The sequence below is a fragment of the Bombina bombina genome, chromosome 1, assembly GCF_027579735.1.
Source record: "Bombina bombina isolate aBomBom1 chromosome 1, aBomBom1.pri, whole genome shotgun sequence".
NCBI classification, from domain to species: Eukaryota; Metazoa; Chordata; class Amphibia; order Anura; family Bombinatoridae; genus Bombina; species Bombina bombina.
Genome location: NC_069499.1, coordinates 363,012,425 through 363,039,562, shown reverse-complemented (window position 1 = coordinate 363,039,562; position 27,138 = coordinate 363,012,425). Strand labels below are relative to the sequence as shown.

The following is a 27,138-nucleotide window of genomic DNA, read 5'->3' as shown; positions in this document are numbered from 1 at the left end:
ACATCGCCGCCACTATAATAAATATATTAACCCCTTAACCGCCGCACTCCCGCATCGCAAACATTAGTTAAATATTATTAACCCCTAATCTGCCGGCCCTAACATCGCCGACACCTACCTACATTTATTAACCCCTAATCTGCCGCCCCATCGTCGCCGCCACAATATTAAATATATTAACCCCTAAACCTAAGTCTAACGCTAACCCCCCTTAACTTAAATATAATTACAATAAATCTAAATAAAATTACTACAATTAACTAAATTATTCCTATTTAAAACTAAATACTTACCTATAAAATAAACCCTAAGCTAGCTACAATATAACTAATAGTTACATTGTATCTAGCTTAGGGTTTATTTTTATTTTACAGGCAACTTTGTATTTATTTTAACTAGGTACAATAGTTATTAAATAGTTATTAACTATTTAATAACTACCTAGCTAAAATAAATACAAAAGTACCTGTAAAATAAAGCCTAACGTAAGTTGCAATTACACCTAACACTACACTATAATTAAATTAATTACCTAAATTAAATAAAATTATCTAAAGTACAAAAAAAAACCCCACTAAATTACAGAAAATAATAAAATAATTACAAGATTTTTAAACTAATTACACCTAATCTAAACCCCCCAAAAATAAAAAAAAAGCCCTGCCCTACACTAAATAACAAATAGCCCTTAAAAGGGCCTTTTGCGGGGCATTGCCCCAAAGTAATCAGCTCTTTTACCTGTAAAAAAAAGTACAAATCCCCCCCCAACATTAAAACCCACCACCTACACAACCAACCCTACTCTAAAACCCACCCAATGCCCCCTTAATAAAACCTAACACTAACCCCCTGAAGATCACCCTACCGTGAGACGTCTTCACCCAACCGGGCAGAAGTGGTCCTCCAGACGGGCAGAAGTCTTCATCCAAGCCGGTCAGAAGTCTTTATCCAGACGGCATCTTCTATCTTCATCCATCCGGAGCGGGTCCATCTTCAAGACATCCGACGCAGAGCATCATCTTCATCCGGAGTCTTCTTCAAAAATGACGGTTCCTTTAAGTGACGTCATCCAAGATGGCGTCCCTTCAATTTCGATTGGCTGATAGAATTCTATCAGCCAATCGGAATTAAGGTAGGAACAATCCTATTGGCTGATGCAATCAGCCAATAGGACTGAAGTTCAATCCTATTGGCTGATGCAATCAGCCAATAGGATTGAGCTTGCATTCTATTGGCTGTGGTGGTTTCACTTTCTCTACGGCCTTTCTAATAACAAAATGCCGACCGGGAGAGTGTGTTAATGTTAGTCACGCCCACGATGGGCGGACCTTTCTGAATTGCGCGCTTTTTAACTGCGCTTCTCTGTTCAGGCACAATCAGGTCAGAAAAACTCCGGTCTCTGCCTGGAAACGCATGGTTCTTTAGAATCAGGCGTTTCTAGGAGTCGTTCCCCTTTCGAGTCCGGATCGTTTTGATTGAGGTCTTCGGTCTTGCAGTCAGGTAGGCACCTCAGCAGAGCTGCTGAGGTGTAGGGGTGTCATTTTTTTTTTTTCTAGGCATTTGGGTACGTTTTTTACATGCACAGTAAAAAAGTTACATGTTTAAATTTAAAGGGCCAGTATCGTTTTTGCACTTAAATTTTTTTTTGTGTCAAAATAAAAATTTTTACTTCATAATTGCATTATTGTAATTCAGTATGGACCAAGGGGACTTGCAAGAGGTTACTTGCTCCTTGTGTTGTAATGCCAATGTGGAACCACCAATCCCTTTCTGCTACTCATGTATTGAGAGGATTTTGAATTATAGGGAAATAATTTTTTCTGAGCCAACTTTTTCTAAAGCGGATGTTGTCCAGGAGTCTTCTCTTGAGGTTCAATATATGCTGCAGCTTTCTCCCCAATCTCCCCAAATTTTACCGCCTCACATGCAGTGCCCTGCGTTTCCTCTCAAGCTCCCGCTGGGTTTACTTTAAAGGACATCGCTTCTCTCATGTCATCTACTATTTCAGATGCGTTGTCTGCTTTTCCAATTTTGCAGGGAAAGTGTTAGAGGAAAACCAGACATTCAGTAAGCGAGGTTTCTGAAGCAGTTGTTACTATTTCGGAGATCCACTCCCATAAGCCTGAAGAGGAGGATACCGTGGTAGCATCTGAAGGTGAAATTTCAGATTCGGACAGTGTAATTCCCCTTGCTGATACTGAGGTTGTATCTTTCAGGTTTAAGCTCGAACACCTTCGCCTGTTACTTAAGGACGTTTTAGCTACTTTGGACGACTGCAACTCCACGGTAGTTGTTGTCCCTAAGAAGTCCAGTAAGCTGAACAAATATTTTGAGGTTCCTGCCTCGACAGATGTGTTTCCGGTCCCTGACTGAGCTTCTGAGATCATTGCTAAGGAGTGGGAGAGGCCAGGTATACCTTTTTTCTCCATCTCCTATATTTAAGAAGATGTTTCCCATAGCCGACTCTATTAAGGAGGCTTGGCAAACAGTTCCCAAGGTGGAAGGAGCCATTTCCACCTTAGCTAAGAGAACTACTATTCCCATAGAGGATAGTTGTGCATTCAAAGACCCTATGGACAAGAAGTTAGAGGGTTTACTCAAAAAGATGTATGTTCACCAGGGCTTGCAATGGCAGCCAGCTGTGTGCATTGCTACCGTCACTAGTGCTGCGGCTTATTGGTTTGATGCATTGTCTGATGCCATCAAGACGGAAACTTCTTTATATGAAATCCAGGATAGGATAAAAGCTCTTAAACTAGCAAATTCCTTTATTACGGATGCTTCCCTTCAAGTTATCAAACTGGGAGCAAAGATTTCGGGTTTCTCTATTCTAGCCCGTAGAGCCTTATGGTTAAAACCTTGGTCTGTGGATGTGTCCTCTAAGTCTAAACTTTTGGCTATTCCTTACACTCAGGCTTGGGTTTGGGATGTTCAGGATCCCTAGGCAATAGAGATAGTGTCCCAGGGATACAAACTAGAGTTCAAAAGTTTTCCTCCCAGAGGCAGGTTTCTACTTTCAAGATTATCTGCAGACCAGACAAAGAGAGAGGCATTCTTACACTGTGTAGGAGACCTCTCTGCCCTGGGAGTGATTGTTCCTGTTCCAGTACAGGAACAGGGTCTGGGTTTTTATTCCAATCTGTACGTGGTTCCCAAAAAGGAGGGAACCTTCAGACCAATTTTAGACCTCACGAGTCTAAACATATTTCTCATTGTACCGTCCTTCAAGATGGAAACTATTCGTTCCATTCTTCCCATGATCCAAGAGGGTCAATTTATGACAACAGTAGATTTAAAGGACGCGTACCTACATGTTCCTATTCACAGGGATCATCACAAGTTCCTAAGGTTTGCCTTCCTGGACAAACACTTCCAGTTTGTGGCTCTTTCTTTCGGTCTTGCCACAGCTCCCTGAATTTTCATAAAAGGTTCTGGGATCGCTGTTGGCGGTGCTTCGGTCATGGGGCATTGCAGTGGCGCCCTTTTTGGACGACATCCTAGTCCAGGCGCCATCCTTTCAACAAGCAAGATCCCACACGGACACGGTGTTATTCTTCCTGCGATCGCACGGGTGGAAGGTGAATTTGGAAAAGAGTTCCTTAGTTCAAATTACAAGGGTAACTTTCTTGGGAACCATAATAGATTCCCTGTCTATGAAATTTTTTCTGATAGAAGTCAGGAAATCAAAGATTATCGATACTTGCCTAGTCCTTTAGTCCACTCCTCGGCCGTCAGTGGCTCAGTGCATGGAGGTAATCGGGCTGATGGTGGCGGCAATGGACATCATCCCGTTTGCTTGGTTCCACCTCAGACCTCTGCAGTTAAGCAGGCTCAGGCAATGGAACTGAGATTATGCAGACTTGTCTCCTCGAATACTACTGGAACAGGAGACAAGGGATTCTCTTCAATGGTGGTTGTCTCTGGATCACCTCTCCCAGGGAACCTGCTTTCGCAGACCATCTTGGGTGATTGTGACAACAGACGCCATCTTTCTGGGGTGGGAACAGTCTGGGGCTTCCTAAAAGCTCAGGGAGTTTGGACTCAGTCAGAGTCTGTTCTTCCTATAAACATTCTAGAACTGAGAGCGATCTTCAATGCTCTTCTGGCCTGGCCCCAGTTAGCCTCAGTCCGGTTTATCAGGTTCCAGTCGGACAATATAACTTCAGTGACTTACATCAATCATCAGGGAGGAACGAGGAATTCCTTAGCAATGGCCGAGGTAGCCAAAATAATCCAGTGGGCGGAAGCCCACTCTTGCTGTCTGTTGGCGATCCACATCCCAGGGGTGGACAACTGGGAGGCGGATTTCCTGAGCAGGCAGACTTTTCATCCAGGGGAGTGGGAACTTTATCTGGAAGTGTTTTCAAACCTGATTCTCAAGTGGGGTCAGCTGCAATTGGATCTCATGGCATCCCAACAGAATGCCAAGCTCCCAAGATACTTGTCGAGGTCCAGGGATCCCCAGGCGGAACTGATAGATGCTCTGGCGGTCCCTTGGACCTTCAGTCTAGCATACCAATATCCTCTGTTTGCTTTTCTTCCTCGGGTCATTGCTTGAATCAAACAGGAGAGGGCATTGGTGATCCTCATAGCTCCGGCTTGGCCTCTTAGGATTCTAGAGGACATGGCATCTCTGCCACCTTGGAGACTTCCGTTGAGGAGGGACCTTCTAATTCAGGGGCCCTTCCCTCACCCAAATCTAGTTTCTCTGAAGCTGACTACTTGGAGATTGAACGCTTAATTTTATCCAAGCGGGGGTTTTCTGACTCGGTCATAGAGACCATAATTCAGGCTTGTAAGCCTGTAACTAGAAATATTTATCATAAGATTTGGCATAAATATCTCTATGGGGCGAATCCAAGGGCTACTCATGGAGTAGAGTTAGGATTCCTAGAATTTTGTCTTTTCTCCAAGAGGGTTTGGAGAAAGGATTATCGACAAGTTCCCTAAAGGGTCAAATCTCTGCCTTATCTATTTTGTTACACAATCATTTTGTCAGGCCTTGGTCAGGATAAGGCCTGTGTTCAAACCAGTTACTCCTCCATGGAGTCTTAATTTAGTTCTCAAAGTTCTTCAAGGGGCTCCGTTTGAGCCTATGCATTCCTTAGATATTAAGTTGTTATCTTAGAAAGTTTTATTTCTTGTTGCTATTGCTTCTGCTCCTTACCTTATTTTCCATTCAGATAAGGTAGTTTTACGTACTAAATTAGGATTTCTTCCTAAGGTTGTTTCTGATCGGAACATTAATCAGGAGATTGTTGTTCCTTCTTTGTGTCCTAATCCTTCTTCTCAGAAAGAACAACTTCTGCACAATTTGGACCTGGTCCGTGCTTTAAAGTTTTACCTGCAGGCGACTAAGGACTTTCGTCAGTCTTCTTCTTTGTTCGTGATTTTCTCAGGAAAACGTAAGGGACAGAAAGCTACGGCTACTTCTCTTTCTTTTTGGCTGATGAGTATCATACGTTTTGCATATGAGACTGCCGGACAGCAGCCTCCTGAGAGAGTTACGGCTCATTCTACGAGGGCTGTTGCTTCCTCATGGGCATTCAAAAATGAAGCTTCTGTGGAAGAGATTTGCAAGGCTGTAACTTGGTCCTCTCTTCACATTTTTTCAAAGTTCTACAAATTTGACACTTTTGCCTCGGCTGAGGCCGCTTTTGGGAGAAAGGTTCTTCAAGCAGTGGTGCCTTCCGTTTAGGTTCCCTGTCTTGTCCCTCCCGTATCATCTGTGTACTCTAGCTTGGGTATTGAATCCCATTAGTAATTAAGATGATCTGTGGACTCATCGTGTCATAAAGAAGAAAATAAAATTTATGCTTACCTGATCAATTTATTTCTTTTTTGACACGATGAGTCCACGGCCCGCCCTGTTCTTGTAAGACAGGTTGTTGGTTATTATAAACTTCAGACACCTCTGGACCTTCGTTTTTCCTTTCTATCCTTAACTTCGATCGAATGAATGGAGTGGGAGGGAAGGGAGGAGCTATTTAACAGCTTTGCTGTGGTGCTCTTTGCCGCCTCCTGCTGACCAGGAGGTGAATATCCCATTAGTAATTAAGATGATCCGTGGACTCATTGTGTCAAAAAAGAAATACATTTATCAGGTAAGCATACATTTTCTTTTTTTTGTTTGTTTTTGTGGTTTATTGAATACAAGCCTAGGTGGCATAGGGTAAACAACAATAATCTCAGGGTGAGAAGAGTCCAACTGAGATAGGAGAAATAAGCCTGTTTCCAAAACTATTGCAGGAAAGCAACTATGTGCTTTTTCTGTTGATAGGCTTCAATTCTCTGACTTTTTGTTTACTTGGTAATAGTCTCTCTGTGGGGGCTGCTATCAAATGCACCAAGTATAAAGAACAAAGAACAAAAGAAAATGGGTAAAAAGAACCCCATGAGAATCAAAACCTGTCCTGTAATGGTCTACATAGCGCTACCTCAAGAAATATATCATCTAAAGGCAAGAGTGAGAAAACAAAAAAAAGTGCGAAATAGGAAAGGAAGAGGGGAGAGGGGTAAAAGGAGATGCTCATACATATATGAATAAGAAGATCTCATACATATATTAATAAGAAGATCTCATACATATATGAATAAGAAGATGTCATACATATATGAATAAGAAGATCTCATACATATATGAATAAGAAGATCTTATACATATATGATTAAGAAGATCTCATACATATATGAATAAGAAGATCTCATACATATATGAATAAGAAGATCTTATACATATATGAATAAGAAGATCTCTTACATATATGAATAAGAAGATCTTATACATATATGAATAAGAAGATCTCATACATATATGAATAAGAAGATCTTAAACATATATGAATAAGAAGATCTTATACATATATGATTAAGAAGATCTCATACATATATGAATAAAAAGATCTCATGTACCTCATGACATAGGGCTGTGGAATACAAGTGGTGGAGACATATGAAAATGTGACAATTGGTGTTGATGTGTGCTGCAAATTTATTAACAAAATTAAAATGACACAATATGCAAATATTACATTTTGAAGATACTTATAATGATTGTAATTAATATCACTCTATAATTCACTTTACTTTTTAGGTGCGAAATTGTCTTTTGCAGTGGAGCCATCCCTCCTCCAAACATGTTTATCACTTCATCCGGATATCTTGGTAAGAAAACTGTAAAATGATTCAATATTCAGAGAGAACTAAAGAGAATCTAGATACCTGGCCATAGTAATTGTATCAGTATGTTACTTGTGGCTTTTATCCAGTGACTAAGTAACAGATTCTGTTTATATGTGCAAGTCTGGAGAAAATACCCAGGGCATCAATGTCTGGTGCACTAGGGGCATCAATGTCTGGTGCACTAGGGGCATCAATGTCTGGTGCACTAGGGGCATCAATGTCTGTTGCACTAGGGGCATCAGTGTCTGGTGCAGTAGGGGCATCAGTGTCTGGTGCAGTAGGGGCATCAATGTCTGGTGCACTAGCAAGTTATCAGCCATAGAGATGTTAAAACATAGAAAGTTAGAGTTTAGAACCTTTGGGCATGGACACACTGTATGTATAGAATACAAGGTTAATAGCACCTTGCAGAAAATTGTCAGCTTTTGTAACCATTTTAGTTGTGATTTTTTTTTTATTCTGGGTTTCTGCTTGTCCTCACCTGGGATCTTGTTAACCAGTTTATGTCCCATGTGGAAGTAACATATATAGGAAAAGGAAATGTAAAAAATGTCACATTTAATTCTATAGAATAAATATATAATTGTTTTGTTTTTTTTTCCTTTTAGGAGTCTGTTGATTTTGTTGCTTTGAATGTAAATTACAACTGTAAAGATGAAGACCAACTGGAGAGGTGGAGTGAAGATCTGGTAGGAAAAAAGTGATCATGAATATGTCACCCATTGTAATACGTCAATTCATAATGTTTACTAATAAGGTGACCGGATTTCTCAGACCCAAATTCTGAACACATCAGATGTGTTGAATGTGAAAATAGTTTTCTTACAATAAAAATCAGTTGTAAAAACTGTTGCTAAGATAAAAGTGTTTTATCCTTACTTTAAAATTAGGAAGAAGAGCTGCTGTACACACAGCTGAAAATACACATTAAGGGGCCGATTTATCAATGTCTGGTGGACATGATCTGCTGAATGCCGACAGCATACGCTTGTGCAATGCCACCCCCCTGCAGATTCACGGCCAATTGGCCGCTAGCAGGGGGTGTCAATCAACCTGATCATACACGATCGGGCGGATTGATGTCCGCAGCCTCAGAAGCAGCTGACGAGTTAAGGAGCAGTGGTCTTAACAGTTTGGGCCATGATAAATCGGCCCCTATGGCTTTGTAATGAAGTATATGTTGCAAATACACACTACACATCTCAGACTGACTACTCAGCTCACATTGACTCAATAAGCTGTGTATTTGTATATAAAGACTCTACAATATACACACATACTATACATCAGACACCCTCAAACTTGGCCCTCCTTGGCTTATCATCATGGGAAATGTAGTTCCAAAACCTCTAGAGGGCCAAGTTTGAGGATGTCTGCTATACATCATATACCTACCACACAGGCTATACACATGTATGCACTACACAGCATATACACTCAGCTATACACTATAGCAGCATATACAACCTACACAGCATACATACACATACGGTGAGGTAGCTCAGTTGGTAAATGCCCTGACTACAAAAAAGCCTGTTTAAAAAAACCAAGGTCACATGTTCAAATCCCGGCAGGGCTAACTCAGTCCTTCATCCTTCTGAGGTCAATAAAATGAGTACCATTAAATTGAGTAATAATAACAACTGTTACTATTCAGCTGCCAATTTGGTTAATTCCGAGAGCGACCGCTGAAAAAGAGCTTTGAGTCCCACTGGGAAAAAAAGGCACTATATAAATACTAGTTATTATTATTACTATACATCATATTCACATCACACAGAATATACACAATTATACACTACACAGCATATACAACCTACACATCAGATACACACTACACAGCATATACACTCAGATTTACATTACAGAGCATATACACCCAGATACACACTACACAGCATACAAAACATCATATACACATCACACAGGATATACACATTTATACACTACACACGATATACAACCTACACATCATATACACTCAGATACACACTATACAGCATATACATTACAGAGCATATACACTCAGTTACACTTTACACAGCATACATACACATACAAAACATCATATACACATCGCACAGGATATACACATTTATACACTACACAGCATATACAACCTACACATCATATACACTCAGATACACACTACACAGCATACATACACATACTATACATCATATACACATCACACAGGATATACACATTTATACATTACACAGCATATACAACCTACACATCATATACACTCAGATACACACTACACAGCATATACACTCGGATACACACTACACAGCATATACACTCAGATATACATTACAGAGCATATACCCTCAGATACACACTACACACCATATACATTCAGATATACACTTTGCAGCATATTCACAAACACTCACACTATACAGCATACACACACACTCACACACTATACAGCATGATACTACAAGCATCCTACTCATATACACACAGACTACATGTAGCATACACATCAATATACACAGATACACAAGCTACTCAAAGCATATACTATGCTATTTTATATATACAGTCATGTGAAAAAGAAAGTACACCGTCTTTGAATTCTATGGTTTTTACGTATCAGGACATAATAACAATCATATGGTCCTTAGCAGGTCTTAAAATTAGGTGCATACAAAGAGAGAAGCGCTCTACCAGGAACGAACAACAGCTCAGTGGCTTGTTCTATGGCGATTTACCACCCGGAAGCAGCCTCTTTTAGACCAGTGTGCTTTTCACAGAAGAAAACTTTCCTGAAGTATATCAGTCTGATCCCGCCAAGTAAGGTCAGTCCAGCCCCGAAATACCAGGCAATTCTCCTCTGAACAAGGAACATGACAACCCCAGACGATCGTTTCGGCCTCCTATGGGCCTCGTCAGTGAGGTGCAGCCACATTCCTCTAAGCACACTGGGCAAGGAGTCCACGTCTGGTTTCCCCCATCACCCATAAGGAGACTTCCCCAGGGTCATAATAATTTGCATACAAAGAGAGAAGCGCTCTACCAGGAACGAACAACAGCTCAGTGGCTTGTTCTATGGCGATTTACCACCCGGAAGCAGCCTCTTTTAGACCAGTGTGCTTTTCACAGAAGAAAACTTTCCTGAAGTATATCAGTCTGATCCCGCCAAGTAAGGTCAGTCCAGCCCCGAAATACCAGGCAATTCTCCTCTGAACAAGGAACATGACAACCCCAGACGATCGTTTCGGCCTCATATGGGCCTCGTCAGTGAGGTGCAGCCACATTCCTCTAAGCACACTGGGCAAGGAGTCCACGTCTGGTTTCCCCCATCACCCATAGGGAGACTTCCCCAGGGTCATAATAATTTGCATACAAAGAGAGAAGCGCTCTACCAGGAACGAACAACAGCTCAGTGGCTTGTTCTATGGCGATTTACCACCCGGAAGCAGCCTCTTTTAGACCAGTGTGCTTTTCACAGAAGAAAACTTTCCTGAAGTATATCAGTCTGATCCCGCCAAGTAAGGTCAGTCCAGCCCCAAAATACCAGGCAATTCTCCTCTGAACAAGGAACATGACAACCCCAGACGATCGTTTCTGCCTCCTTTGGGCCTCGTCAGTGAGGTGCAGCCACATTCCTCTAAGCACACTGGGCAAGGAGTCCACGTCTGGTTTCCCCCATCACCCATAGGGAGACTTCCCCAGGGTCATAATAATTTGCATACAAAGAGAGAAGCGCTCTACCAGGAACGAACAACAGCTCAGTGGCTTGTTCTATGGCGATTTACCACCCGGAAGCAGCCTCTTTTAGACCAGTGTGCTTTTCACAGAAGAAAACTTTCCTGAAGTATATCAGTCTGATCCCGCCAAGTAAGGTCAGTCCAGCCCCGAAATACCAGGCAATTCTCCTCTGAACAAGGAACATGACAACCCCAGACGATCGTTTCTGCCTCCTATGGGCCTCGTCAGTGAGGTGCAGCCACATTCCTCTAAGCACACTGGGCAAGGAGTCCACGTCTGGTTTCCCCCATCACCCATAGGGAGACTTCCCCAGGGTCATAATAATTTGCATACAAAGAGAGAAGCGCTCTACCAGGAACGAACAACAGCTCAGTGGCTTGTTCTATGGCGATTTACCACCCGGAAGCAGCCTCTTTTAGACCAGTGTGCTTTTCACAGAAGAAAACTTTCCTGAAGTATATCAGTCTGATCCCGCCAAGTAAGGTCAGTCCAGCCCCGAAATACCAGGCAATTCTCCTCTGAACAAGGAACATGACAACCCCAGACGATCGTTTCGGCCTCCTATGGGCCTCGTCAGTGAGGTGCAGCCACATTCCTCTAAGCACACTGGGCAAGGAGTCCACGTCTGGTTTCCCCCATCACCCATAGGGAGACTTCCCCAGGGTCATAATAATTTGCATACAAAGAGAGAAGCGCTCTACCAGGAACGAACAACAGCTCAGTGGCTTGTTCTATGGCTCACTGACGAGGCCCATAGGAGGCCGAAACGATCGTCTGGGGTTGTCATGTTCCTTGTTCAGAGGAGAATTGCCTGGTATTTCGGGGCTGGACTGACCTTACTTGGCAGGATCAGACTGATATACTTCAGGAAAGTTTTCTTCTGTGAAAAGCACACTGGTCTAAAAGAGGCTGCTTCCGGGTGGTAAATCGCCATAGAACAAGCCACTGAGTTGTTGTTCGTTCCTGGTAGAGCGCTTCTCTCTTTGTATGCAAATTATTATGACCCTGGGGAAGTCTCCCTATGGGTGATGGGGGAAACCAGACGTGGACTCCTTGCCCAGTGTGCTTAGAGGAATGTGGCTGCACCTCACTGACGAGGCCCATAGGAGGCCGAAACGATCGTCTGGGGTTGTCATGTTCCTTGTTCAGAGGAGAATTGCCTGGTATTTCGGGGCTGGACTGACCTTACTTGGCAGGATCAGACTGATATACTTCAGGAAAGTTTTCTTCTGTGAAAAGCACACTGGTCTAAAAGAGGCTGCTTCCGGGTGGTAAATCGCCATAGAACAAGCCACTGAGTTGTTGTTCGTTCCTGGTAGAGCGCTTCTCTCTTTGTATGCAAATTATTATGACCCTGGGGAAGTCTCCCTATGGGTGATGGGGGAAACCAGACGTGGACTCCTTGCCCAGTGTGCTTAGAGGAATGTGGCTGCACCTCACTGACGAGGCCCATAGGAGGCCGAAACGATCGTCTGGGGTTGTCATGTTCCTTGTTCAGAGGAGAATTGCCTGGTATTTCGGGGCTGGACTGACCTTACTTGGCAGGATCAGACTGATATACTTCAGGAAAGTTTTCTTCTGTGAAAAGTACACTGGTCTAAAAGAGGCTGCTTCCGGGTGGTAAATCGCCATAGAACAAGCCACTGAGTTGTTGTTCGTTCCTGGTAGAGCGCTTCTCTCTTTGTCTTAAAATTAGGTAAATACAACCTCAGATGAACAACATCACATGACATATTACACTGTTCCATGATTTATTTAACAAAAATAAAGCCAAAATGGAGAAGCCATGTGTGAAAAACTAAGTACACCCTTATTGCTTCCATAGGAATTAAGGGACTAAGTAGCAGCCAGGTGCTGCTAATCGAAAGCCCTTGATTTATCGATCATCAGCAAGTGTGTGACCACCTCTATAAAAGTTTAAGCAGTTTTCTGGTCTGGAGCATTCATTCCAAGGAGGAAAGACATCAGCAATCATCTTAGATAAGCAATTATTGCTGCCCATCAATCTGGGAAGGGTTATAAGGCCATTTCCAAACAATTTAAAGTCCATCATTCTACAGTGAGAGTATTTACAAGTGGAAAACATTCAAGACAGTTCCCAATCTTCCCAGGAGTGGACGTCCCAGCTAATTCACCCCAAGGTCAGGCTGTGCAATGCTCAGAGAAATTGCAAAAAAAACAAGAGCTACATCTCAGACTCTACAGGCCTCAGTTAGCATGTTAAATGTTAAAGTACATGTGTGGTTTGTATGGAAGGGTTGCCAGGAGAAAGCCTCTTCTTTCTAAAAAGGACATGGTAGCATGGCTTAGGTTTGCAAAGTAGCATCTGAACAAACCACAAGACTTCTGGAACAATGTCCTTTGGACAGACGAGACCAAAGAGGAGATATTTGGCCATAATGCACAGCACTATGTTTGGCAAAAAAAAACCTGATCAATTGTTTTGTCAGGGGCCCCAAAATTTCTAGTGGCAGCCCTGGATGGGGGTCACACAATGGCCCCTCCCCAAAGCTCTGCCTAAGGACCCCACTATTGACACCACCATAAATAATGTTTACTGATGGCTGCCAGTAACACACAAATTAGTAGACTTGTGCATGGCCGAAAAATTTGTTTTGGCTTGGTTCGGATCGATTCGGTTGTTTTTTAATTTCGGTTCGGATCGATTCGAATTCAGAAAAATTCGAATGAATTCGGCTAGGTTCGGTTCGATTCAGAAATTCGGAATTTCTGTATTTTTTGGTATGTGTTAGGTGGGATGTGCTGTGTATTAGACTAGTATTATGTACTGTATATTAGGTGTAACCCATAGCAGAGTGATATAACCTAATATACTGTACAATACTATTGTAATCCATGGCCATCCGAATGTAACGAATAAATCTGAACTAATTCAGATTTATTCGGTAGATTCGGTACTACCGTAATTTGGAAATTCAAATCGATCCGAATCTCCGAATTTAAGAAATTCGCCCGAATTCCGATTCGTTCCGAATCGAAACGCCCATGTCTACAAATTAGTAATATCCCTCATTAGATGTCAGTATCACAGCAGTGATTTGACACATCTTGATTTCCAGTAGCAAACACACAGCAGTGTTTTTACACCCTCAGGTAATTTACAGCATTTGCTACATGTCACTCATACAGTTTTCTTTGATTGGCGGTAATACATTAAACAGTGATTTTTTTTAATGATCTCATACAGTTTATGAGAAATGTTGCTTCTTTCAGAGCCATATTGGCCGACCCTAGAAGCATAAGGGGCCTTTAAAATTCTGCTGTCAGTCAGAAGACTTTCAAAAAGTGGAGATTTAAGTGTCCAGTATTTTTGTATAGACATTACTGAACAGCCTGAAGAAATATTGGACTGTATGGTTGAATACTGGACAAAACCCTAGTTTGGAATTGTAAATCCCATAAATTTCACAGTTACATTACACGAAAATGGAACAAAATAAATCAATTGCAAAGTTTTAGTTTACCACACACAATTTAACATTTTATATTGTAAACTCAATGGGCGAGATTACAAGTAGCGCATTAAATGTAAATTTATCGCTAGCTAAATGCTTTTTGAGCTTCTCGGGATCCACTGGAATTACAAGTTGAAAAAAATATGTTTTTTCACTAGCGGTAGCTCGAGAAGAGCAAACATCGCTAGTGGAGATTTGGCGTGCACCTGCATGTGTTTTCCCATAGACATTAATGGAGAAAGTGGAAACACCCTACCATTAGCCCCTATCCTAATAACCCCTAATCCACAATCCCCCCTCATCACAAACACTAAATAAAAGTATTAACCCCTAAACCGCCATTCCCCCACATTGCAAACTATCTAAATAAAATATTAACCCCTAAACTGCCACCCCCCCACAACGCAAACTATCTAAATAAACTGTTAACCCCTAAACCACCCCCCACAGCGCAAAGTAATAAATTAACAACTTAACCCCCTAACTTAACTCCCTCTAACTTAACCCCAATTAAATACCCATAAATTAAATAAAAACTATACTATCTACCTTAAAATGAAAAAAACTTACTTGTAAAATTAAATAAAAACCTAAGCTTACCATAAAAAACTAACTTTACTTAAAAAATTACATTGCCAAAAATAAAAAAACTACATTACTAAAAAATTAAAAAACAAACATTTACCAAAAATAAAAAAAACGTACATTTACAAAAATTAAAAAAAATATTCCCCTAAAAAAAAACACCCCAAAATTTAAAAAATATATTCTACATATAAACTACCAATGACCCTTAAAAGGGCCTTTTGTAGAGAATTGCCCTAAAGCAAACAGCTCTTTTAATCTCACTCAATGTGTTTAACATCTATTTTAAACTTTAAATAAAAAGCAACTTAAACTAAAATTTGTCTGTACAATTTTTAAAATTATTACACCAACAAATGAAGAAGTCAGCACAAAATAACAAGGATTTAATAGACAACTACATTTTATAAAAAAAAAAAAGGGAGAAAATGCTCCAAGGTTCAATTTGGGAATCGGTAATAATTTTGGTTGTTTTATTGCTTGTTTTACAGAAAATACAGAATGGTGAGGATATTTTGGTTTTTACTTTAAAACTGAGTGACTGCTCCTCTCTAAATAAAAACCTAAGCTTACCATAAAAAAACTAACATTACTTTTTAAAAAAAAAAAACATTACCAAAAATAAAAAAACTACATTACTAAAAAATAAAAAAACAATCATTTACCAAAAATAAAAAACATAACATTTACAAAAATAAAAAAATATTCCCCTAAAAAAACACCCCAAAAAAACCCAATAAACTATTCTACAAATAAACTACCAATAACCCTTAAAAGGGCCTTTTGTAGAGAATTGTCCTAAAGCAAACATCTCTTTTGTCTAAAAAAAAAAAGCCCCTAACATTACAACCCCCCATGCCCAACCCCCCAAAATATTTTTTTTTACTAAAAACATCCTAAACTACCCATTGCCCTTAAAAGGCCATTTGGCTCTTTTTCACTCCAAATAAAATAACAATTTGATTCTTCAAATTTACATTAGCCAATAGGATGAAAGGAAAATGCTTTCATCCTATTGGCTGATTTGAATGTAATGATTTTTTTATTTTTGGTAATTAAGTAATGTTAGGTTTGTTTTTTTTTAGGGTTGGCTTAGGTTTTAAATTAATTTTACAGGTAAGTTTTTATTTATTTTAAAGTAGTTAGTATAGTTTAGGGGTTAATATTTTATTTAGATAGTTTGCGATGTGGGGTGGCGGTTTAGGGGTTATTACTTTTATTAAGTGTTTGTGATGTTGGGGATGAAAGTGTATTTTGTAATGTATTTTTGTTGTGTTTTATGCAACTTTTTTATTTCGGAGAACCAGAGCTCTTAGATCGTGGTATGGATTAAAGCGGGAAATACTATTTTGCTAGCCCAATGGCGATTTTTCCTGACTTTGTAGAATCAGCGGGAGAAAAATGGATCACAAAATCGCCATTGCGCTAGAGCAAAGTCCGTTTCACCTCACTTGTAATCTCACCCAATGTGTTTAATATCTATTTTAAACTTTAAATAAAAAAGCAACTTAAACTAAAATTTGTCTGTACAATTTTTAAAATGATTACACCAACAAATGAAAAAGTCAGCACAAAATAACAAGGATTTAATAGACAACTACATTTTATAAAAAAAACAAGGAGAAAATGCTCCGAGATTCAATTTGGGAATCAGTAATAATCAGTAATAATTTTGGTTGTTTTATTGCTTGTTTTACAGAAAATACAGAATGGTGAGGATATTTTGGTTTTTACTTTAAATCTGAGTGACTGCTCCTCTCTATCAACAGAAAATAAATATTTGCCTGCATTTAAAGTATCTGAAGGTAAGCAGCTATATCCTGTATGACATTCAATATGTGTCCCAGGTGAAATTGTAATAAAAATAGATATACAAATGTAAAAACAAACTGCGCTAAATTTCCCAATGTCTATTATAACTGAATATCATAAGTAAAAATGGCCACACTCTTTCAACAACCTATGTTATATAAATTACACGTAAATTGCGATATAGTAAAGAAAGCACCAAGCTATGTTATGGATACATAAACCAGTTTGGATACCAAATGTAGGTGACCAGTCTATTAGCCGTAATTGGTGGTGTGGGATATGTCCCCCGTGCTGTATTAGCACCAGAAGTACCTCAATGTGAACTCTGCAATGGCAGAGGGTAAGTCACAGGTAAAACCCTAAGCTCTGTGTTTCAGGGATAAAAGTCCGTTGTGGTGCTGTGACGATGAGTGTTAACAGATGGATGTTTTCCACAGGTGCTGCCTTGTTGATACTGAGTTTTCTCCCCTCAGTTGTACGGCTACACATGCAAGACAAAAGACAGAAAAGCGCACTCTCATCAAGTGGAGTTTATTAACAAGTGCACTGTGCACAAGATAAAATCATACTTATAGGATAACACATTAAAAACAGCATGTGAAATAGATCACTGTGTAGGTGAGCCGCAAAAAATCTTCTCCGGATCAGTTTGAAAGACACCCTAACGCTCTCCCAGCGTATAACCCTTGGGGTGAAATCTGGTGTGGACTGTGGTTAACCTCACTGAACAGCTGGCAAATAAGCATATGTATGCATATACTGTCCAGATAGAGTAGCCCAATGCGTTTCTCCCGGATTTCGACCGGGCTTTTTCAAGGGAAAGTAATGACGATCTAGAAAGGAGCAAAGTATGCTATTATTTAAAGCACTATTGGACCAATCGGGTGGGGGGGGGGAGTGCACAGGTAAATCCACCTCACCTGTGACAGCATAGTGGTCTGGTAATTTAATAATATGCAGTACAAATGGGCAAAATAAATATATCATTGCTCACATTAAAAAAATACAAACATCGTACAATTAAAACATCATACAATAAAAACATCTTTTACATCTAATGATGAACACACCTAATTAATACTTTCTTAATATGATCCCTAAAACTTGTAGTATCGCTATATCATTGGTGATTCTAATTTGCGAACAGAAAGGATCAGATATAGCGAGACTACAAGTTTTAGGGATCATATTAAGAAAGTATTAATAAGGTGTGTTCACCTGTTTTTAATGTGAGCAATTATATATTTATTTTGCCGATTTGTACTGCATATTATTAAATTACTGGACCACTATGCTGTCACAGGTGAGGTGGATTTACCTGTCCACTCCCCCCCCCCCCCCACCCGATTGGTCCAATAGTGCTTTAAATAATAGCATACTTTGCTCCTTTCTAGATCGTCATTACTTTCCCTTGAAAAAGCCCGGTCGAAACCCGGGAGAAACATGTTGGGCTACACTATCTGGACAGTATATTCATACATATGCTTATTTGCCAGCTGTTCAGTGAGGTTAACCGTAGTCCACACCAGATTTCACCCCAAGGGTTATACGCTGGGAGAGCGTTAGGGTGTCTTTCAAACTGATCCGGAGAGGATTTTTTGCGGCTCACCTACACAGTGATCTATTTCACATGCTGTTTTTAATCTGTTATCCTGTAAGTATGATTTTATCTTGTGCGCAGTGCGCTTGTTAATAAACTCCACTTGATGAGAATGCGCTTTTCTGTCTTTTGTCTTGCAAATAAAAATAGATATACTTTCCTTTTTTTTTTTTAAAGAGCTTTATTAGAAAACAGCAACAAAGGACAATAAAATGCAATAATCAAGTCAATATAAATTTCAAGTACAACTGTGTGCAACTATGTTAGATCTCACAGTAGTCTGTAATGCCTTTGACTATAAAAGCTCAATTTTTTTAATATATATGTAATCATGTAAGTCCAAAGCATCTAAAAATAGAAAACAAAATGAAACATTTATGAGCTACATAAACAACAAGATTCAAAATATTGGAAAAGCATTAGCTAAGCACTAGGAATGGGAGACATCCAAGACATTTGTTTTGGACAATCGAATGTTGATAATAATGAAAATCCATTAAAATTCGGTAATCAAATGTTACTTTTGTTTTCAAATGTCCATAATGAAATCAAATATCCACATTCGAAATTTTGAATGTAACATCCGATTTAACAAATACTATTTAGAAGTTCATAATTCATGAGGTAGGGAATTTAGTAAATTGATACATAATAGATACAAATATATACATTTGAATGTTTCTAATTCAAATATTGCATAATTCGAACATTACATTTAAAGAGAGCATTAGAAATACTATTACAAATACAATATATAGATTCAAATTTTCGAATTTGAATATTGGGTAATTTGAATATTACTTTTAAAGAGAGCATTAGAAATACTATTACAAATACAATATATAGATTCAAATTTTCGAATTTGAATATTGGGTAATTCGAATATTACTTTTAAAGAGAGCATTAGAAATACTATTATAAATATATAGATTTGAATTTTCGAATTTGAATATTACATAATTCGAATTGAATTGTTGGAAAAATTTGAATCGAATATTACATTTAAAGAAAATATTAGAAATACTATTACATAAAACGTATGTTAGAATGATGTGCAAACATTCAAAATTCAAAACGAACGAATGAATGTGTTAAAATCCTTTACATTTTCCAATGTCGCAAAACATTCGTCCATCCCTACTAAGCACCTCTACCTCAAGGAAGGAGGGAAAGGAAAAAAAAATAATAATAGTATAATTAGGGAAAAGGGTTGGATAAGATAGGAAATAATACTTTATAACCCAACTACTCTCTGCCGACAGCAAGATTGTGAGGGGAAAAAGGGTATGGCTTGCACCAGTATATCCAGTAGCAAAATATTCAACTAGTTCCCACATTTGCCTTGAAAGAGGGATATAAGTCGGGGTTACTTAATGCAGGGTCATTGTTTCATAATTCCAGCATATATATTTATGCATTTCCACTCTGCCATCTCGTAGATAGTGATATCATTCTAGCTGTAGGAATGATAGGCGTCTTCCTAAGCCTAGGGATCAAGTTCTTAACACTGTTTAACATCAAGAACAATAAGCTGTCTTTAACTTTATCCATCAATTTTGGAAGACCATGAAACAATATAATACAGGGACGGTTAGGAATCGAGATCCTCAATTTATCCTTTTGCTTTTATGGCTATATATAAAAATGATATACACTCCAAACAATGGTACTTAGGGTTAAGGAGTGGACAATAAAAGTAATTTTATACCTGCATGTCATGTATAATAGTAACTAGTGGTAAAGCCCGTGTACACAAGCCATTTTCTGTAGTGCAGCGGTCCGACCACCCGTGCTGCTGCCTGGCCACACCGGCGCCGCTCTCAGCGCACACCCGTGTACACGGGCCATTTTCTGTAGCGCCTGGGTCTCACCCGTCCTCGCTAAATAAAATGTACAGTATTAATCCCTAATCCATCTAAGAGCCCTATCAAAATAAAAAAGCCCCCCCCCCCAAAATAAAAAAAAACCCTAGCCTAAACTAAACTATCAATAACCCTTAAAAGGGCCTTTTGCAGGGCCATTGCCCCAAAGAAATCAGCTCTTTTACCTGACAAAGAAATACAACAAACAACCCCCCCAACAGTAAAACCCACCACCCACACAACCAAGCCCACAAATAAAACCCTAACTAAATAAACCTAAGCTCCCCATTGCCCTGAAAAGGGCATTTGGATGGGCATTTCCCTTAAAAGGGCATTTAGCTCTATTGCTGCTCAAAGCCCTATCCTAAAAATAAAACCCACCCAATACACCCTTAAAAAATCCTAACACTAACCCCCGAAGATCCACTTACCGGGAGAAGTCTTCATCCAAGCGGCAAGATGTCCCCAATGAAGCCGGCAGAAGTGGTCCTCCAGACGGGCAGAAGTCTTCATCCAGACGGCATCTTCTATCTTCATCCTTCTGACGCGGAGCGGGTCCATCTTCAAGACATCCAGCGCAGAGCATCCTCTTCCAACGATGACTACCCGACGAATGAAGGTTCCTTTAAGTGACGTCATCCAAGATGGCGTCCCTTAGATTCCGATTAAGGGCAATGCCCATCCAAATGCCCTTTTCAGGGCAATGGGGAGCTTAAGTTTATTTATTTAGGGTTTTATTTGGGGGGTTGGTTGTGTGGGTGGTGAGTTTTACTGTTGGGGGGGTTGTGTGTATTTTTTTTTACAGGTAAAAGAGCTGATTTCTTGGGGGCAATGCCCCGCAAAAGGCCCTTTTAAGGGCTATTGGTAGTTTAGGTTAGGCTAGGTTTATTTTGATAGGACTGTTAGATTAGGTGTAATTAGTTTAAAGATCTTGTAAAAAAAAAATATTTTCTGTTTTTAGTTTTTTTTTGTAATTTAGCTAATTGTATTTGATTTATTTAATTTAGGTAATTTATTTAATTGTAGTGTAGTGTTAGTGTAATTTAGTTAGTGTAGTTTTATTTTACAGGTAAATTTGTATTTATTTTAGCTAGGTAGTTATTAAATAGTTAACTATTTAGTAACTATTCTACCTAGTTAAAATAAATACAAACTTGCCTGTAAAATAAAAATAAACCCTAAGCTAGATACAATGTAACTATTAGTTATATTGTAGCTAGCTTAGGGTTTATTTTACAGGTAAGTATTTAGTTTTAAATAGGAATAATTTAGTTAATGATAGTAATTTTATTTAGATTTATTTAAATTATATTTAAGTTAGGGGCTGTTAGGGTTAGGGTTAGACTTAGGTTTAGGGGTTAATTAATATAGTATAGTGGCGGCGACGTTCGGGGTGGCAGATTAGGGGTTAATAAATGTAGGTAGGTGGCAGCGATGTTGAGGGCAGCAGATTAGGGGTTAATAGGTATAATGTAGGTGGCGGCGATGTCCGGAGCGGCAGATTAGGGGTTAATAAGTATAATGTAGGTGACAGCGATGTTAGGGGCAGCAGATTAGGGGTTAATAATATTTAACTAATGTTTGCGAGGCGGGAGTGCGGCGGTTCAGGGGTTAATATGTTTATTCTAGTGTTTGTGATGTCCGGAGCGGCAGATTAGGGGTTAATAATTTTATTTTAGTGTTTGCGAGGGCCTCGGTTTAGGGGTTAATAGGTAGTTTATGGGTGTTATTGTACTTTTTAGCACTTTAGTTATGAGTTTTATGCTACAGCTTTGTAGTGTAAAACTCATAACTACTGACTTTAAAATGCGTTAGGAATCTTGGCGGTAGAGGGTGTACCGCTCACTTTTTGGCCTCCCAGGACAAACTCGTAATACCGGCGCTATGCAAGTCCCATTGAAAAAAGCCTTTACGAAATTTACGTAACTTGGTTTGCAGTAAGGCCAAAAAAGTGTGCGGTGCCCCTAAACCTGCAAGACCCGTAATACCAGCGGGCGTAAAAAAGCAGCGTTAGGACCTGATAACGCTGCTTTTTCACCTTAACGCAAAACTCGTAATCTAGCCGAAAGTGTTTAACCCCTAATCCGCCATTCACCCACATCACAATCTACCTAATAGTGTTTAACCCCTAATCTGCCATTCACCCACATTGCAATTTACCTAATAAACAGCTAGATAACGAGTTTTAAGCTCTATAGGGAAATTAACGACCGCCACAAAAGCGGCTTCAATTTCTCCCTATAGCCCTGCTATTACAGGTTTACAAAAAAACTCCATACCGCACCGAAATATAATCGTGCACGATTTCCCCATATACATCAATGGAGAGAGCCGGCACAAAAGAAGCTTAACACCTGCGATCGCGGAAACAAAAGCTCCATAACGCAGCCCCATTGATGTCTATGGGAAAAGAAAAAGTTATGTTTAAACCTAACACCCTTACATAAAAACCATGTCTAAACATACTTAATCTGCCGCCCCTGACATCGCCGCAACCTACATAATGCTATTAACCCCTAATCTGCCGCCCTTAACATCGCCGCCACATAAATAAAACTATTAAACCCTAATCTGCTGCCCTTAACATCGCTGCCAACTACATTACAGTTATTAACGCCTAATCTGCCGCCCCTAACATCGCTGTCACCTACTTTAGTTATTAACCCCTAATCTGCCGTCCTTAACATCGCCACCACCTACATTACAGTTATTAACCCCTAATCTGCCGCCCTAAAATCGCTGCCACCTACCTACACTTATTAACCCCTAATCTGGTGCCCCAATGTCGCCACCACTATACTAAAGTTATAAGCCCCTAAACCTCTGGCCTCCCACATCACTAACACTACATAAATATATAAACCCCTAAACCTAACCCTAGCCCTAATGTAACCCTAAGCATAAGTCTAACCCTAACACCCCCTAACTTAAATATAATTTAAAATAAATCTAAATAAACCTTACAATTATTACCAAAATGATTCCTATTTAAAACTAAATACATACCTGTAAAAAAACCTAAGCTAGCTACAAAATAACTAATAGTTATATTGTAGCTATCTTAGGTTTTATTTTTATTTCACAGGTAAGTTTGTATTTATTTTAACTAGGTAGACTAGTTAGTAAATAGTTATTAACTATTTACTAACTACCTAGTTAAAATAAATACAAATTTACCTGTAAAATAAAACCTAACATGCCTTACACTAAAACCTACCATTACAATCAAATCAAATAAATTAAATCAATCAAATACAATTATCTACATTACAACAAAAAAACACTAAATTACACAAAATTAAAAAACGAAATTATCTTACAACAAAAAAAGAATTACTCCTAATCTAATAGCCCTATCAAAATAAAAAAGCCCCCCCCCCCCAAATAATAAAACCCCTAGCCTACACTAGACTGCCAATAGCCCTTAAAAGGGCCTTTTGCGGGGCATTGCCCCAAAGATAACAGCTCTTTTACCTGGCAATAAAAATTACAAACACCCCCAAACAGGAAAACCCACCACCCACCCAACCAAGCCCCCCAAATAATACTCTATCTAAATAAACCTAAGCTAACCATTGCCCTGAAAAGGGCATTTGGATGAGCATTGCCCTTAAAAGGGCATTTAGCTCTTTTACGGTGCCCAAACTCTAAGCTAAAAATAAAACCCACCCAATAAACCCTTAAAAAAAACCTAACACTAACCCCCGACGATCCACTTACAGTTTTCAAAGACCGGACATCCATCCTCATCTAAGCGGGCAGTAGTCCTCATTGAAGCCGGCAGAAGTCTTCATCCAAGCGGGCAGAAGTCTTCATCCAGACGGCATCTTCTATCTTCATCCATCCGGCGCGGAGTGGGTCCATCTTCAAGACATCTGGCACGGAGCATCCTCTTCTTCTGATCGTCGCTGAAAAATGAAGTTCACTTTAAGTGACGTCATCCAAGATGGCGTCCCTTACATTCCGATTGGCTGATAGAATTCTATCAGCCAATAGGAATTAAAGTTGAAAAAATCCTATTGGCTGATCCAATAAGCCAATAGGATTGAGCTTGCATTCTATTGGCTATTCCAAACAGCCAATAGAATGCAAGCTCAATCCTATTGGCTGATTGGATCAGCCAATAGGATTTTTTCCCCTTTAATTCCTATTGGCTGATAGAATTCTATCAGCCAATCGGAATGTAAGGGATGCCATCTTGGATGACGTCACTTAAAGTGAACTTATTTTTCCAGCGACGATTGGAAGAAGAGGATGCTCTGCGACGGATGTCTTGAAGATGGACCCACTCCGCACCAGATGGATGAAGATAAAAGATGCCGTCTGGATGAAGACTTCTGCCCGCTTGGATGAAGACTTCTGGCCCCTTCAATGAGGACTTCTGCCTGCTTGGATGAGGACTTTGCCGGCTGGATGAGGATGGATGTCCAGTCTTCAAAAACTGTAAGTGGATCGTTGGGGGTTAGTGTTGGGGTTTGGGCACCGTAAAAGAGCTAAATGCCCTTTTAATGGCAATGCCCATCCAAATGCCCTTTTCAGGGCAATGAATAGCTTAGGTTTATTTAGAATTTAATTTTTATTGCCAGGTAAAAGAGCTGTTATCTTTGGGGCAATGTCCTGCAAAAGGCCCTTTTAAGGACTATTGGCAGTTTAGTGTAGGCTAGGGGTTTTATTATTTTGGGGGGGCTTTTTTATTTTGATAGGGCTATTAGATTAGGAGTAATCATTGTTTTTTTTTTATAATTTAGTTTTTTATTTTGTGTAATTTTTAAAAAAAATTTTTTAATTTACATAATTGTATTTGATTAATTTAATTTATTTGATTTGTAATGGTAGGTTTTAGTGTAAGGCAGGTTAGGTTTTATTTTACAGGTAAATTTGTATTTATTTTAACTAGGTAGTTAGTAAATAGTTAATAACTATTTACTAACTAGTCTACCTAGTTAAAATAAATACAAACTTACCTGTGAAATAAAAATAAAACCTAAGATAGCTACAATATAACTATTAGTTATTTTGTAGCTCGCTTAGGGTTTTTTTACAGGTAAGTATGTATTTAGTTTTAAATAGGAATTATTTAGGTAATAATTGTAAGGTTTATTTAGATTTATTTTAATTATATTTAAGTTAGGAGGTGTTACGGTTAGACATGCTTAGGGTTATGTTAGGGTTAGGGTTCGGTTTAGGGGTTAATCTAGTGATGTGGGAGGCCAGAGGTTATGGCGTTAATAGTTTAATTTAGTATATTTCGTTGTGGGGGGCTTACGGTTTAGTGGTTAATAGGTTTATTATAGCGGCGGTGTAGGCGGACGACAGATTAGGAGTTAATAATAGGAGTTAAAGTAGTGTTTGCAATGCGGGAGGGTGGTGGTTTAGGGGTTAATAGGTTTATTATAGTGGCGACGATGTCGGGGATCAGCGGAAGAGGGGTTAATACATTTTAATAGTGGCAATGATTTCTGGAGCGGCAGATTAGGGGTTAATAATTTTATTTTAATATTTGCAATGCGGGAGGGCTTCGGTTTAGGGGTTAATAGGCAGTTTATGGGTGTTTAGTGTACTTTGTAGCAGTTTAGTTATGAGTTTTATGTTACAGATTTGTAACCTAAAACTCATAACTACTGACTTTAGATGGTGGTACGGATCTTGTGGTTATAGGGTGTACCGCTCACTTTTTGGCCTCCCAGGCAAACTCGTAATACCGGTGCTATTGAAATCCCATTGAAAAAGCACTTTTTTAAAAGTGCGATACTGACGTTGCGTGACGGCCAAAAAGGTGTGCGGTACACCTATACCTGCAAGACTTGTAATAGCAGCGTTAGGGAAAAAGCAGCGTTATGAAGCATAACGTTGCTTTTTCACTCATAACGCAAAACTAGTAAACTAGCTGGAAGTGATTAACTCCTAATCAGCCATTCATCCACAATGTAAATAACCTAATTATAATATTAACCCCTAAACTGCCAACCCCCACAACACCAACTACCTAGCCCCTAAACCGCCAACCCCGCACAACGCCAACTACCTAATTACACTATAAAAGCCATAAACCGCCAACACCCCACAACGCTAAGAATTAATCTAATCACTAAGCCCTCTAACCTAACACCCTCTAAATTAACCCCAATTACAAAAAATAAAAAAGACTATATTCTTAATAAATGAATTAAAAAGTACCAAAATAAAAAATCCTAACTTAAAATTAAAATAAAGAAAAACTAACAATAAATAACAAAAACTAACATTAAATTAAAATAAAAAAATCTAATATTGCAAAAAATAAAAAAAATAAAAATGACAGAAAAATATAAGCGAAATTATCCCAATTTTTTTTAACCTAATCTTATACCCCTATAAAAATAAAAGACACCGCAAAATAAAAACACCCCCTAATCTAACACTAATCTACCAATAGATCTTAAAAGGACCTTTTGTAGGGCATTGCCCTAAAGCAAACAGCTCTTTTACTTTTAAAGAAAAAGTACAAATTAACCCCTAAAAGTAAAATCCCCAACCTACCCAACCCCCAAAATAAAAAACCTAACTCTAAAAAAAACAAAGCTACCCATTGGGCATTTGTATGGGCATTACCCTTAAAAGGGGAATCAGCACTTTTGCTGCCCATTAAAATAAAAAAGCCCTAATCTAAAAAAAATAAAAAAATAACTCTAACCCTGAAATAGGTACTCACCGTTCCTGAAGTCCGGCGGTGAAGGTTTTCTTCCAGTTGGCTCCATCTTTATCCAGCACGGAGACCTCTTCTTTCTTCATATGGAGCAAAGGCGGCGTGGAGCAGGACCGGCGGGAGCAGAGCAAGAACGGCGGCTGCGGAGCCATCCAGTGTGGAGGATCCTCTTTATGCAATCTCTGCCGCACACTGAAGATTGATTGCAAGATACCT

The 27,138-nt window shown here is 39.3% G+C and overlaps 1 protein-coding gene across 2 annotated transcripts in view; it reads left to right on the top strand.

Annotated features, from left to right (window-relative positions):
* LCT (lactase) overlaps window positions 1-27,138 on the top strand; it is a 222,242-nt gene that overhangs the window by 37,230 nt on the left and 157,874 nt on the right. For both annotated transcript variants that reach the window (XM_053698251.1, XM_053698249.1), the window contains exons 2-4: window positions 7,094-7,164; window positions 7,791-7,871; window positions 16,663-16,768. The gene's annotated coding sequence lies outside the window, so the exon portion shown is untranslated. The remainder of the gene's footprint in view (window positions 1-7,093; window positions 7,165-7,790; window positions 7,872-16,662; window positions 16,769-27,138) is intronic.